The sequence below is a fragment of the Anarrhichthys ocellatus genome, unplaced genomic scaffold (assembly GCF_004355925.1).
Source record: "Anarrhichthys ocellatus isolate YVR2014 unplaced genomic scaffold, GSC_Weel_1.0 scaffold122, whole genome shotgun sequence".
Taxonomy (NCBI): Eukaryota; Metazoa; Chordata; class Actinopteri; order Perciformes; family Anarhichadidae; genus Anarrhichthys; species Anarrhichthys ocellatus.
In genome coordinates, this window is record NW_022280152.1 from 556461 (window position 1) to 566142 (window position 9682).

The window sequence follows — 9682 nt, forward strand, 5'->3', positions numbered from 1 at the left end:
TGCTAGAGGATCTGGGTCTGTCCACGGTGGACCGGTCTCTGCTGGAGTCTGAGCTAAAGGAGTTTCTGGTGAACCTGCGTTATTTTGTCTGATTTTGTGCTGAATCTGATCTGGTCACACTGATGACGAGCATTAAGAATAACTCTATAGAAATAGACCATCTTCTCTCTGATGGTCTCTTTACTGATGAAGGTCATATAGAGGATCAGGGTTTAACTGAGAACCAGTTAAAGGTTCCTCACTGTAACTTTAAGTTTACTTAAACCATGAATACACTGCTATGTAAAGCTGTATGTAACATAGCAGAAGGTTTCTCTAAAGACAGCAGGTATTTAACGTGTCAGTGGAATTTAAAACAGTGGTTTTATATTTCCTGGACATGATGCATGAAGTCTTGAATTTCTATCATGTAACTCATCAACACATCAAAGCTCTGAAGCTTCGGTGAAAACATTCAGTCCTCTGGAACATTCACCTCATCACTGCAGATTTATGATCCAAACACCTGCCGTCACACCGACAGACAGAAGCAGCCGAGCTCCAAACGCACTCCCTCACGCTCCTCTATGCAGACGGGGGCTGAAGGATTGCTCCTGTCTGTTCCCACATGGGCTGATGTGAGTAACAGCTGGATGGGAGGGAGGGAGGGAGGGAGGGAGGGAGAGGTGGAAAAAAAAAGAAAAACCTGCAATGCAACGTGGCATTTTCCATTCTGCCTGGAAGCCACAGTCCAGCCGACGATGAGGAGAGGAGGAGGAAGAGGAGGAGGAGAGGGGGAGGAGGTGTCGTTATACCGTGAGACTCTCTTTTCCTCCTCCCACATTCACCCTCTTTTTCCTCCAGTCTTTTATTTCCCCCTCTCCCTCCTCTCACACCCAGACTGTTCCCTCTCCCCTCCTCTCCCCCTTCTCTCCTTCTCTCCCCCTCTCTCTCCCTCTCTCTCTCTCTCTCTCTCTCTCTCTCTCTGTATACGTGGCAGTTGTCTCTCTGTGTTTGACTCAACATGTCTCACAGAGGTGAGGAGCCACAATTATGTTTTTCTCAATTGCCGCTGAATCATCCATCTGCAGGTTTTAACCACGTTGAGATGTGACAGACCAGAATATCATGAAGTCATTTCACGTGTGTGCTCACAGAGACTTAAAGCAACATAATTAAAGTTATATAAAATATGTTCTCTGTGCCACATCATGCACTCAAAAAGGAATAGAAAGAAGAAGAAAGACCTGATGTGTTTGGGTTCTTAGACTTTATCTCTGGCTGCACAGAACTGATTTTTGGGAATACCTTTTAATGCCATTTAAATGATAAGTCTTTCTTCCAACTCTGTGCGGGTGGTGATGACGATGGTCAGCATGATGTAGCACATTGTTTGGCTGTGCCATGACACTTTGTATTTCTATGTGAGCTGTGGTTTTAGCCATAGTCTGTATTTAGGAAGCGGACGTAGTCGTCGTGACGTCATCCATTGGTTTGTGGACTGATGTTTTGAAGCCTCGAGTTCGGCGATTTCGGGTTGGTTTTACATCTTTATATTATAAGTGTTACTGTATTTCATGTTTGGTCTCACCAAATGACGTATGAATGACATAAATGCCAAAGTAATTTCGCACATCATCACTACGCTTCATGCTTTTCATGCGTCATTTCACGCCGTGGCAACGGATCATCACGACACAGTGCTTTGGAAGTCACGTGACGTAGTGTAAAGAGCGAGAAAGTCCATGCAGGGAGGAAGACGGGCTGGTTGGACGGGTCAAACAAACACAGGACTTTCACCCAGGAGACCAATGTTTGTGTTCTGTGTGAAGCCACACGTCAACCTTCACTTATTTACGTTGACTACTTAACTGATGTGCACAACAAACATCCTTATTTTAACGAGATTCGTGATCCCGACAAGTATCGGGAAGTAGAATCATTTAGAAATGGACTTATTCACTGGTGTGGACACTATTATAATCTATGTTTGGTTGTAATTAGATCAGGAAAGTCTTTTTCACAACAGAGGATTGTAACTTGTCATAGTATGCACGTGTTACTAATAACATTAATGAATGCTGTTTCCATTAAAGTGTCCCAGTCAGCCAATAAAACACCAGGACCCTGAAACTGAATAGAATTCAGCCATTTATCACATACATCCACCTTCTGCTGCTGAGACATGTCAAAATATCTTGTGTGAAAAAGGCAAATTTTCCATAGTGCTCTAGTCTGTCCAGTTGTCCCCAGCTCCTCCTCCTCTTCCTCCTCTTCCTCCTCCTCCTCTTCCTCCGTACCTGTCTGCACACCTGCCCCTTATTCCCCCTAATTAACCACATGCTTGTAGCTTTCCTGTCTGCTCCCTTTGTGGGCTTATAAACTGCTTTCTATCCTGCTTATGGTTCCTCTCAACAGCTACCAAAAGAATATCACAGTTTCATGTCTCTTATGTTCAAGTCTGCATGTGCTCTTTGTTCCTCCTGGAACGTTTAAGGGAATGCACCCAACAATAATCTGACTAACGACTATCAAGACTGCATGATAATTGTCAGACGTGTAGAAAATAAGGCAGTAAGCAGCTCGATTCAGCTGGAAATGTATAGTTTGATATCAGTTGGTCACAGCTGCACAGTGACCAGAGTTCATTCACTGTTAACGTGTTGAGTCGACTCTTTGTGTCCCAGTGTCACAGATGATGATAGACTACAAGTTAAATGTGCTTCTTATCTCATTCACTGGAGATTCGTGATACAGCAGGATGAATGTTTGGATAGATCATCTTAAAAACAGTTTTTTCTGTGACATTTTCACTTTAATTTAACTTTAATTTAGTTCCTCCCTCTCTGCTCTGCAGGATCACCTGTATGTTTAGAGCGCAGTAAACCCTCAAGGTAAGATTAATTAAACCCATAGCAAACATCAAAGCCACTTTTTTAACCACTATTTCCTCTATAAAGTCCCAGCGGCTCTTAAAATGATTACTACTGGGAGCCTTTTCACTTTGATAGATGTTTTGCCTTCAGTTAAACTGGGCCTCTTCCTCCTCCTCCTCCTCCTCCTCGACGCTCATCAGCAGAAACACGCACCCAAAAGCAATTGTGGGTCTTATTTTAAGGGGATTTATTTTTATTTTATTTTGCTCGTATGAACATTCTTCGAGGTGTAAATGACATGTTTGTTGTGCAGCGGCCTCTCATTGGACGACCAGACAGAATAGAGTTAAATTAGAAATACTAAACTTCACAGCGCCCTCAAGGATGAATCTATAAATATGGAGAGGAATCATAAGAGCCATATAAAAGTTATTATTGGCTGCCACAGAAGCTAAAATGTTGTTTTTGTTGTTGTTTTTTTAATGGCCGAGGTCTCGAGGGACAAGTTAAAGGTCACATGACCAACATGAAGTAGCCGAAGTGAGCTTAACTGTTAACATGTTGACTGGCCGACCACTTCTGGCTGTGAGAGCTCAACTGTTTCAGTTAAAGAAGTCACAATACATTTCAGGGGAAATTCTTAATTGAAGTTGAAGTTTGTTGAGTTGTTTCTTCTCCATTATCGGATGTTTTTCCAGCCGCACAATGACGGCCAACAGACCCACACAGAAAGACACATTTAGAGGATTTCCGTGACAATAAATCACAGAAACTTCAATTGAAATGATCCTCAGATGTGTTTTTAAAAAATCTGCATTCCAGACAACTAGAAACTCTGGAAAAAGTCAAATGGAGCGCCGATCAAAGTCAGAGTTATAAACTCATCTCGTCTGACGTCACACGACAATGTTAGTAAACCATCAACTAAAAGGCAACTGAAATTATATTTGCCTGCATTTAATTAAAATAAATAATTTAAACGTATAGTATACCTGTTAATTTACTTAAAAAAATAATCAGATAATCAGTGTAGTATGTATTAATACAGTACTGAAGAAGTATTGTTTGCTTGTAATATGCGTATCTTCACTGGATGTCTAAAACGTGACAGAGCGAACTGTTTGTGCGTTCGAGGGAAGTCTGTGATTTAGACGTTCCTGAAAAACAGAATGTCTGCGCCGCCACACAGAGACGAAACCACGATGGAGGGTTTCAGGCTGTAATTACACCGACACAGAGCACAGCAGATGAGCTCACTGCCTTCGGTCCAGGTTTGTAGGGATTTGTAAAGGACACGCTGTCGTCCGCAGTGGGCGTCCGAAAATAAATATGAGGTCAGACAAAATCTGTACGGGTGAGGACAGAGCGTGTTATCGCTGCGTGTGGTTCGGTTCTGTATCGTCCACAGATGCAGTAAGCATATGTGGTTTAGATAGCAAGTGGACACTAAACGCATATATAACTTTTACATGAACAGTGGCCACTGTGTCTTCAAGCTGCATTTTCTCTAATGTCCACCAGGGGGCGACTCCTCTGGTTGTATAGAAGTCTATGAGAAAATGACTCTACTTCTGTCTTGATTTATTACCTCAGTAAACATTGTAAACATGAGTTTATGGTCTCAATCTCTAGTTTCAAGTCTTCTTCAATACGGCATGATGTTCATTTAGTACATTATGGTCCATTTAGAGTCACACAGACCATAAAGCAGGGGATGCTTTAGGGCGGGGCTACACAGTGATTGACAGGTCTCTACCACGGTGTGGGAGTTATCCGTGTTTTAGTCTTTCGAACTTTAACCCTTTCACTGTGTGTTTTCACTTCATGAAAGTTAATTGTAATATTTTTGGTCGTCTGAAAATGTCGTATTCGGTGTTTGGTTGTTCATAGCTCCGTCCTCTCGTATCACTTTCGGTTGCATAAACCCAAGATGGCGGCTGCCAAAAGTCAAGATAGCAACGGCCCAAATGACAAACTCAAGGCTTCAAAACATCAGTCCACAAACCCATGGGTGACGTCACAGTTACTACGTCCACTTCTTATAAACAGTCTGTGGTCTCCCTTCCTTTACTTAAAGTTCAGTTGAGGCATTTACCTTAAAGACCTTATGAGTGACGTGTCTGATAGTTAGTAGTATCGATGTAACCTTGGCTAAGATTAGAAGCATCAGACACCTACTGGTGACACCAGACCAGGCAAAGCTTCTGGGTTTTTGTTTAAAATCATAATGAGCAGTCCATTATTAAACCACACATTACAAACTCTTTATGTAACTTTATTTCAAACTCTAGAGGAGACCTAATGGTGGAGTCTGATACTGAATAGGTTAGGTTCTAAAAATGTGTTTAAAATGATGCACAAAGACGTCTGAGGGAAAAGTGCAGCCATAAAAAGACATGGAGCCTTCAGTTTGTACGTTTCACTCAGTATAAACATCTTAAAGGTTCAATGAAGAGCTGGAAGAATGATGGAAAGTATAAATGATCCTGTCAGACAGTGTGGAGTTCAACACGTTTTCTGGGTAGAAACAGGATGAAACTCTGAGTCAAAGCAGCAGCTGCAGACAGTTTGGTGACGTGTAAACTGCAGCTCGAACACAGTGTTCTGACACACACGCACACACACACACACACACACACACACACACACACACGGAGGCAGCACTGGGACTGCAGGCGGTGCAGTAAAAAGTGCTTTCAGCTCTCAGCACATAAAACAAACCCTTTATTTCGGCTTCGTCTCATTTCACGGAGAACACGTTCACGTCCTGCAGAACAGAGAGTACTTTGAGACGAGCTCAGGGGTTGGCAGCAGCAGCGTTGCTTCACATTTATTACATACACGCCCTTACATTTTATATTACAACATATTAAAACTACTGAACAAAGTGAAGCCCTTAATGCTCTTCAGTCTGCGCTTACAGAAATGATCAACGTTTAGGTCGAATAAATGGCATTAATTGCACAATTATAGGAAAAGTGAGAGATTTATTCTGTTATTCTGGTAATTTTAAGCTTTTATTGCATTCAGGGTTAAGAGTTTAGTACTTTTTCATGTTCTTTAAACAAGAGGGAGGAACTGGAGGAATGAAAAACTTTGCTAAGTTACCAGTTTTACCACCAGTGAGACAAGAAGTACAAAGTTTGCCCTAAATGTGGCACCAGAGGGAAGGCCATGAAAGAGTGAGTGAACGTGAATACAGAAAAATACAAAAATGGACGTTTAAAGAAGACAAGTTGTGGTGTTACGGAGAATCACACTTTTTGTACGAATTAAAGGCACAGGATCCGAGATACGGAGCATTTTGATCGCAACATGTCGAACGGCTCATAGCCAACGATGCTAACAGCGCTAACACTGCAAACTACGGAAAAAGTGCTAACAGTGTTTACCTGAGGGGGAACTGGAGGGGGGGTACTATAGGCCTCCATGACGACGATGTCAGTTTGGACGCTGTTATCAACTGTAACCGCCGTATGAGAGCAGTGCAGAACAGCGGCGGACATTACATATTTTTAATTAATAGTTTTTTGCTGCTATATTAGTGTTCAGAATGTTAAATACAGCTCCTTCAATGTGTTAATGAGTGAGCTTTAGAGCTGCTGATGGGCAGATTCTCTTACCTTCAGACAGGCTAGCTGTTTCCCCCTGCTTTCAGTCTCTATGCTAAGCTAGGCTAACCATTCTCTGGCTCTTCCTTCATGTTTGGCACACAACAATGAGAGTGGTATCAATCTTCTCATCTAATTCTCGCCAAGAAAGTATATCTCTCAAAATGTCAAACTGCTTTTGTTATTTTTACCAGTTTAAAGTTGCAACAACGTCTGAAATTGCCTCGGATATCTCGTGAAACATGACGGCCTCAGACAGTCAGAGAGTTTTTGGAGGGAGGGATCTTTTCAAGAGTTTTCCTGCATTCTCTTGTGTTCCTTCCAGGTTCATACACGCTTCTCTGCGTGTTCAGCAAAAAACCCTGAAGAGCAATCTGAGCTTTTAATCTCCGTCAGCAGAAGCACACAGCTAAATGCCAACATGACGCCAAAATGTCACAATATTGGAGTCCAGTGTGAACAGAGAACAGAAATAAATTCCAGCGTGAGGGAATCACACTTATACCATTTAGGAGGCTCAGAGAGTGCTGATGCAGTGTTCATCAATTATAACTGTGCAGTATCGGCCCGGGGCGCAACCTGACATTAAAGGCCGACTCATTATCATAATGAATCTTTCCTTGTGGTGTCTTTGGCCGCTACAGCCTTGTTTCTTCTTGGCTGCCAACAACAACCTTTACTTCAGATAAAACCATACACAGTGCATGTGTTTTAGTTCAGGTGCATGTGTTCTGAGGGGCAGCTATGTCTGCATTAATCTGGGTTTTTTCAGGCTTGATGTGTCTCTTTCCTATCGTGTGTTTTGTGGACATTACATGCATCTCTTTTGCAGGCGAGATCGTAATCGATAGCAGGAATTCCAGATGATCCATATCACCTTCCAATCTGATCTGTCCTTGAACTCTTGATTGTGAACTATCTGATCCAGATCCGGGCACTCTTTCAATTTTGGAATGGAAATCAAAACTGGAATCGCCTTCGCACTCGCCAAAACAAGGCCGCTGAACTGGGCTGCTAAAAAAAACTGCATGGCATCGTGCTGTTGGTTTTCGCTGAACATGTCTCGACGTGTTTCTGCAGAGCTGGAGGCAAAGAGGAGCAGCGCCTTCGAGTTCCTGCACAGCCGTGCTACACCTGGTGGTGCTGATTTAACCTGATCTGCCTTGTCGGGCCTTGTGTGGGTTCGTTGTTTGATTGACATCTCCTCCACTCACTTGTTTGTTGGTTTTGTTGCACCTGTTACGACGGGACAACTTACACTTATGGTTCATATCAGGACATGCAGTTTGCTGACCTCGGGAACGATATGGTAACAGACAAAACTCTTAGGCAGTTATTTAAGGCCCAGTGATTTATTGGCATGTTTTCATTAGTGTTTAATCACATGAAACTGAGAATCGTCATGTTCACTGCAGCGATTTTACTCACAGACACTCCAGTATATTCACTCCTGCACATACTATGTGCAGACACGTCAACATGCAGGTAGCAATCTAACAAACACATGAACATGAAGAACTACCTGCGTTCTGTATTTATAAGGTGTACTGTGTCCATTTCTACTGGGAGAATGCATTTATATTATTTCAGTCTGTACTTATTGATATTCTGATCGTGAAATCATTATTTTATAACCCAGAATATGATCATCTCTTTTGAACACTGGAAGTTATTTATTAGGCTAAATGTTTTGGTGGAGAAAGCAGAAATAAGAACTTATTTCTCAGTAACTAGAAGAGTGTAGTCAGTAGAGAGCAGGGGTCTCGTTTAAAAAACAGTGCATAGGATCCACACTGAATGTTTGCGTATGTTCAAAGGAGGAATATGCCAAAAAATATTCTGATTTATAAAACCTTACGTACGCCTGCCAGTGAGCTATTTCCTTTTATGAATCCCAAATCTACCTGTAAATGTGTTCAGCTGGTTCAGCCTCTCATCCCGCTCACATGCACACAATCCAACCACAAATGTTCAACACAAAGCCCTTTATGAATGTTGCATAGAAATGAGCTGCTGATCAGAGCGTCTTTACCGAGAGGAAGAACACTCGTACAGTCCTAACAGTAACAGAGTATCTTATGGCATTATGATTCGGACTGAGAATGAGGATATGGAGCGATTGTGCGTTACCTGTCACTGACTTATTATCTCCTTAAATAAAAAATGTTTTTCTCAAACACATACTTTAGATTTAAGATATGATAAGATGAAATAAAACGTTGTATATCTGAGGGGAATTGCTGCGCAGCAGTTGCAATACAAAGTGGGAAGAGTGAATATAAAAAGTCTAAGATAACAATAAGGTGCAAATAGAAAAATAAATGCTTGACGGGATGGATCAGTTGGGTTGCACATAGATATTCATGAACAGTATCAGATTTAAAGTAGAAGTCGTGTGAGAGTAAATGGATGTTGTTACACTTATTTCCACCAGAACAGGGCGATGAAGTCACCGAACAGAGAGGTAATATATACGGCAGAGACTCCCAGAGAGACGGGAAGCCGCAGGGTCGGCTGACTGTTTGCTCTCGTCAGTCAAACTGCACATTTTCCCCGACTGGCTGCAACCTCCTGGTGATGGGTGTGTTTGTTTTGGCACACAGGACAGGATCTGACAGCCCTGACTACACCCCCACCCCCACAGACTCATATATTAGCAGTCACTGGTCAGCTGAGGACAGAGTGTGTGTGTGTGTGTGTGTGTGAGAGAGTTTTTAAAATGTAATATGCTAATATGCTCAGCCTAATACAGCTGTAGACTGATACAAGTCAAAAGTAGAGCTGATCATCCAATCATGATCTCCGTATCTGAACATTATAGATGACAGTTGAACACGTGATTCATGGGCATCTATCTGCTGTCCCCGCCTCACAGTCGGCGCTCCGGTTCATCCCGAAGGTGTTGGAATGGGATGTGGTCAGGCCTCAGAGGTTACCACCTGTGATAAACAGCCCGGGACCATAAGGTACCCATCAGTATGCAGACACCACCTTTGGCCAAAAAGAAGGCCAAATATAAAACAATTAAACATTTTATTAACTTTTCTTCAGGATATGTAAATACATTGTGCACAGACTTGATACAAGCTCATAACTTATCTTGCTGTGCTTTGAGTCACTTCACTCAAAAGTACATAAAGTAAAGTCCAACATACACAACTAGTGTGTGATATATATATATATATATATATATATATATATATATATATATATATA